This window comes from Podarcis tiliguerta (assembly GCF_965153285.1).
Source record: "Podarcis tiliguerta genome assembly, chromosome: 5".
In the NCBI taxonomy this organism is placed as follows: Eukaryota; Metazoa; Chordata; class Lepidosauria; order Squamata; family Lacertidae; genus Podarcis; species Podarcis tiliguerta.
In genome coordinates, this window is record NC_139538.1 from 44072552 (window position 1) to 44079259 (window position 6708).

The following is a 6708-nucleotide window of genomic DNA, read 5'->3' on the forward strand; positions in this document are numbered from 1 at the left end:
AGGGAAAGCTGTGCCCCACCTTTGTAGGTTTACCTGGGGGGGGGGGAAGGAGAGTACCTATGCAAATATCACTGTGTGGGGTAGGACTGGAGGAGCAAGTCAATTCAGTTCACATTTAAAGTTTATTTTATTAATACAAGTTTCTCATGGCCGTTGGCTAGAACAATAAACTTATGAACTGAAGTGAACATTTAAAGATGAGCCTACCTCATTCCCACTTTCCAAAACAATACACACAAAACACAGCCAGCCTTCAAAATTCACACTGCTCTGAATTTTGCAATGTGTTTTCCAGTCAAATATGTAATGTGTATAAAAATGCATATGCTAGGGTAAAGTGCACCTAAAATGCACAGCTTAGAAAATAACCTACAAAAATGTGTTATATTAGGGGAAATTGCATTCAAAATGTGTGTATTAGGATAAATCGCCACTAAAATGCTGAGGAATAATTAGGACAGCTTAGCAAGAAACTGATGTGGAAAAATGAACTTAAGGCTGGAAAAACAGAGAAGTGAAATTGAGAAATTTGCTCATTCTCAGCGTAAGATCCATTATAAGGATAGGGATTTGCATAAGAGAAATATAACTCCTGTGTTTTTCCAGCTTCTCTCTCCTTTTGCTGTTCTTTTTGAAATTTTGGAATCCTTCACTGCTTTATACTCTGGGTGGAGCTGTAACATGAATCAGAAGCAGCAGCAATCTTTTCTTTCTATATAATGTTCTATATCTATGCAGAACACTGCTACTCCCTCTTACTTTGTCCTCCAACAAGCAACATTTCCTGTTACTGTATATTTCTCCCATGTAAATGTGATCTGATGGGCAGAAGTTTGTAAAGAGATTTTGGTTCAACAGAACCTCTTAAACTAGCCACTTGCAATCTCTCAGCATCCTTTTCTCTTCTGCAGGATGAGGATTTTGGGTCTCCTTCATTAGGGAGTTGAGAAGGCTTGCAAATAATAATTTAGGAAACTGCCTTATGTTAGGTCTGATGTTTTATCTATCTAACATTGTATTTTCTGATGGGCAGCAACTCTCTGGGATCTCAGGCAGAGAACTGTTCTATTGTCAGTTAAACCTTAATTGGAAATGCTGGAGGGCAGTCTTGGGATTTTCTACCAAAGCATGTCCTCTAGAATCATAGAATCATAGAGTTGGAAAGAGACCACAAGGGCCATCGAGTCCAACCCCCTGTCCTCTAATTCTGATCCGTGCTTGAAAACAATTAATGGTAATTTGCTGCTGATATAAATGTTGACACATTTGTTAGTTGTTTTAATGCAAAGAAACAGAGAGAACAGAACATGGGATATACTGGGTGAGATCCTGAGAAATGTGAGCAGAGTTATTAATATGAAGTGGGGCTTCCCTACCACTTCCTTCCTGCTGAAGCCCCTTGCGCTCCTGAAAGGCTAATCTCAACGATCAAGAGACTCTCTGAAATGGCTGGGGATGTGGTGTGGTGAAGCTGGGCTGGAGGGAAGGGGCAGAAATCAAAATCAAGGGGACCTTTCCCCTTTTGTGAGAGTGCAAGTGTCATTTGCTTGTCCAAGAGGATGAAGAAGAGATCCTTCTAATCTAAACCCTAAAATGTAAAATGTACAACTGGAGGCACTCTGGTTTAGATTTTTTGCTTCATGGTCAAAACTCCAAGGTTTTGTCTGACAGCTGGCATTATCATGAGCTGACAGTAAAATTGTTTTATTTGTTCTTCAACGTTAGGAACTCAAAATGCATCAAGTGGTCATTGCCAATCACTGCATTTCAGCCACATTAACACGGTGTTGTACTAATCAGAGAAGGCCTGGGGATGTCTTCACCCAACACACATGACCTTTTTGGTTTCCCTGCCCCCACAACAACACCCCCTGCCCAGAACTGCTATTCATGAAGCTGCCAGGTGTCAATGCACATGCGTGATGACTGTCTCAAATGTACACACCTTTCTTAAGTATAAAGTAAAGTAAAGGGACCCTGACCATTAGGTCCAGTTGTGGCCGACTCTCAGGTTGCGGCGCTCATCTCGCTTTATTGGCCAAGGGAGCCGGTGTACAGCTTCTGGGTCATGTGGCCAGCATGAACTAAGCCGCTTCTGGCGAACCAGAGCAGCACACAGAAACACCGTTTACCTTCCCACCGGAGCAGTACCTACTTGCACTTTGACGTGCTTTCGAACTGCTAGGTTGGCAGGAGCAGGGACCGAGCAACGGGAGCTCACCCCATCGCGGGGATTCGAACCGCCGACCTTCTGATTGGCAAGTCCTAGGCTCTGCAGTTTAACCCACAGCACAACCTGCGTCCCAAGTATAAAGTAAATGTTGCTTTATTTTTTGGGGTCAGATTGAAGCTGGTTTGAGAAAAACAACAATATTTCTCAACAAACTACAGTGGTACCTCGGGTTAAGAACTTCCTTCCTTCGGGTTAAGAACTTAATTCATTCTGGAGGTACGTTCTTAACCTGAAACTGTTCTTAACCTGAGGTACCGCTTTAGCTAATGGGGCCTCTCACTGCTGCTGTGCCGCCGCCGCGCAATTTCTGTTCTCATCCTGAAGCAAAGTTCTTAACCCGGGAGGTACTATTTCTGGGTTAGCGGAGTCTGTAACCTGAATTGTCTATAACCTGAAGCGTATGTAACCCGAGGTACCACTGTACAAGATCAGTACGGATTGTGGCTATTGGTGTGTGCATGCGGCTCTAACAGCAGGAGCTCAATGGATGTGGAGTAAGTGGTAATGTGAACATACCCTCCTTTACACCTGTTAAGCATTAACTGGCACCCCAAATCCCCATTCAGTGGACCTCCAGAGCAACATGGTTGGATACTGCTGAGGTCACTTTCTTAATCACATCACCTTGTTGAAAGAGTTACATGATCACTGAAGCTTGGAATGGGGAGGGGAGACCACAGAGAGCAACTTCCAGTGAATTGAGGCTAAGCAATGATCTGTGGGCTAGTGATATTAAAGGAGAACTCACATCAAAGGCTTGAGAAAAGGGAACATGTAGTGAAAAGCTTCATGGATATTTGCAGAGAGCTTTTTAATCTGCCGGGGAAAGTTCTGTGTTACCACATTGAATGCAGGCTAACCATTTAACAGAATGAGACAGCCACCTGTCTTTGGCTGTCTTGAAAGCAAATAGTTACTTATTTATTTTTTTATTATGGAATTTCCAGACTTGCCTTTTTGCTGTCAGAAAGGTGTGGGGACTCCTTGTGGGATTTTCTTCTTCAGATTCCAAAATAATTTGTCTGACTTTGGATACCATGCACCTTAATTGGGGTTGGGGGACCATTTGCTGCTGCCCCTCAGCAAAATGCCTTGGTCTGGACCTGTGCCCGGGGATTGTGTCATGTTCCATACAGTGAGAGCAGGCAGAAGCTTGACTGGGGTCAACTGTCTTATCTCTAGTTGGTTTGCAAGTAGACTGTCACAGATTTCTGACTCCCAATAGTTTAACAATGGTGCAGTGATCACAGCGGCCTTGTAAGGGAGGCCAGCTGTCCACGGTATGTTCTTTTTTGTGTCACCACTCCCCCTTTCCTCTAACTCTTGGCCAAAGAGAGGACTAGAGCTATGAGCTGGATATCTTGCTGGGAAGGGCAGCTAGCTCCCTCCCATCTTCATGGGCTGTGGAGCAGTATGCTTTCTTTGTACTTTCCCTCAGGCACAAGTAGAAAGCATAATGGCAAACAGCTAAGCAGGTGAGGGAAACACAATCCCTTGGGCGTGTCTCAGAACCACTCCAAACCCCAGTGCCAAATTAAAGAAAGTTTTGTCTTTGTGTGCAGGTTTTTTGTGTGCGTTTTTTTTTAGAGAAAGAGCTAAGAGACAAAGGGAAAGCAGCCTGGTACTTTGATACAAAATAAAAGACTAACCGATGGAGGATTGTTGGAAAGAGTCTCAATACTCACATACACACAAGGTCACACAATGTAGATTCAGCATGCAGTGACCTTGGATGGTCAAAAGTTGGGACAAAGGAATGGGTCTCCATATTCCATGCTTATGTCATTTGAGTCCAGCTGGCCTTGAGTGACAGGGCAGCAACAAGCCCAATCAGCTGAGTTGCACGTAACTAGGCACCTGTTGGAGCCGAGGCTGGATGAGTGCTGCTCCTGGTGGCCTACTCTGGGCAGATAAAAGGTACCCCTGCCCGTACGGGCCAGTCTTGACAGACTCTAGGGTTGTGCGCCCATCTCACTCAAGAGGCCGGGGGCCAGCGCTGTCTGGAGACACTTCCGGGTCACGTGGCCAGTGTGACATCGCTGCTCTGGCGAGCCAGAGCCGCACACAGAAACGCCGTTTACCTTCCCTCTAGTAAGCACTCCGGGCAGATAGGACATATCAAATGAATTATCAGATTGTGTGCTCAGAAGTGGCAGAAGTTATGTGGTTGGGTTCTTGCGAAGAAGGGTGGCTAGAGATGTTGTACAGTGGTACCTTGGGTTACATACTCTTCAGGTTACAGACTCTGCTAACCCAGAAATAGTGCTTCAGGTTAAGAACTTTGCTTCAGGATGAGAACAGAAATTGTGCTCCGGTGGCGTAGCAGCAGCAGGAGGCCGCATTAGCTAAAGTGGTGCTTCAGGTTAAGAACAGTTTCAGGTTAAGTACAGACCTCCGGAACGAATTAAGTACTTAACCCAAGGTACCACTGTAGTTGCAAAAGACACATACCCTGGCAGGACAGGCCTATGCCACAAACAGCAAGTAAAATAATAATAATAATCAGCTACAGCATGCTAATTGCTTACCCCTCAGCCACAGCATTCCTTCTGTGTAAAATATAAATATTAAATGATTGCCTTTGAGCCATAGCTGTCAACTTTTCCCTTTTTTTTAAAGGAAATTCCCTTATTCTGAATAGGGTTCCTTGCAAGAAAAGGGAAAAGTTGACAGCTATGCTTTGAGCAACTCCACTGGCCATTTTTAGTGTTTTATATTAGGAGTTTCTAATCAGTAGTAACCCAGATGTGTCTTTGCACTTTAGTATGCAGCCTGCAAGATGAAGTAGGTATTTGGCTCTGCCTGCTAAGCTAACCTTTTGTATCTGGCCCTGCCCTCCAATGGCAGGATTCTAGAGAAAAGCAAAGCGGATCCCACAAGTTGTCTGCTTACTTCTAATGTACAGTACCAAGCATGTTGTTGGGGCTTCTGTAACTAACTGCTGGGTCTAGGCTTGCACTGTTAATTGTTAACAATACAGTGGTACCTTGCGTTAAAAATGCTTCGGGTTACAAACGTTTCAGGTTACAGACTCCGCCAACCTGGAAGTAGTACCTCGGATTAAGAACTTTACTTCAGGATGAGAACAGAAATCGCACGGTGGCGGCAGCGGGAGGCCCCATTAGCTAAAGTGGTGCTTCAGGTTAAGAACAGTTTCAGGTATTAAATTCTTAACCCGAGGTAAAGGTAAAGGTACCCCTGCCCGTACGGGCCAGTCTTGACAGACTCTAGGGTTGTGCGCCCATCTCACTCAAGAGGCCGGGGGCCAGCGCTGTCCGGAGACACTTCCGGGTCACGTGGCCAGCGTGACATCGCTGCTCTGGCGAGCCAGTGCAGCACACGAAAACACCGTTTACCTTCCCGCTAGTAAGCGGTACCTATTTATCTACTTGCACCCGGGGAGTGCTTTCGAACTGCTAGGTTGGCAGGCGCTGGGACCGAGCAACGGGAGCTCACCCTGCCACGGGGATTCGAACCGCCGACCTTTCGATTGGCAAGCCCTAGGCGCTGACGCTTTTACCTACAGCGCCACCTGCGTCCCTTAACCCGAGGTACCACTGTATTAACTCAAGCAGGGAGTCAGCCAGAACTATAGGTGCTCCTGGGAAACAACCATCTGTAGCCTGAAAGAAGTGGGGAAGTGTCAGGATATGGTTTCCTTGCCCTTCCTAACTGGCACCTAGGGTATTGCCCTGGTTCAGGCATAACTGGTTTTGAGAGATACTGTTTCAAATATAAATGGACTTTAAGGCAGGCAGGAATGAGCTGCTGCACCATCAAAACATGATGTGAGTTTCTAACAAAATATGTAATCCAAATTCATCACTGAGGTTAGAGTACCAGAATAACTCTAAAGGAGGCAATGCAAAACATAATGGGCTGCTTTCATCACTGCATACATAGTAGCTTCATCAACTTGTTATACAAGACAAACAAATAATATAGCCAAAGGCATGAAAACGCGATGCTTCCAATGATAGCAGCGTCATTGTCAGAAATTGATGTCCAGGCACATAGCTTACTTAGTAATCACACTGTCTTTTCCTTCCTTTGCATTTGTATATTCCTGCTGCGTCTAAAATGCTTTAAAAATACCCTTCCATGAAAATCAGTATGCAAAGTAGTTATCCACCCAGTTCATTCCTCAGCAGCTTGCTAAGGCAAATAGTCAATTTGATTAAAACACATGGCAAATATGGAAGGTCAGATATTTAATCTCTTGAGTGTGTCTGCTTAAAATTAAATTAGAGCAGGTCTCTAATATGTGAAGGAGACCAAACATAAATACTCACAGAGGCTTCTATTTAGAAGCCCAGGATTCTGCTGTAATTACATGCCTGGCTCTCTCATCTTTTCTTGTAGCCTGAAAATGAATTAATAATTTAATTCTAGAAGGGAGATTCAAGTATAGCTGTCCAACATATTTCAATAGGAAGTTGGGGAAATGATTCTTATTTTTATATTTTTATTTTATT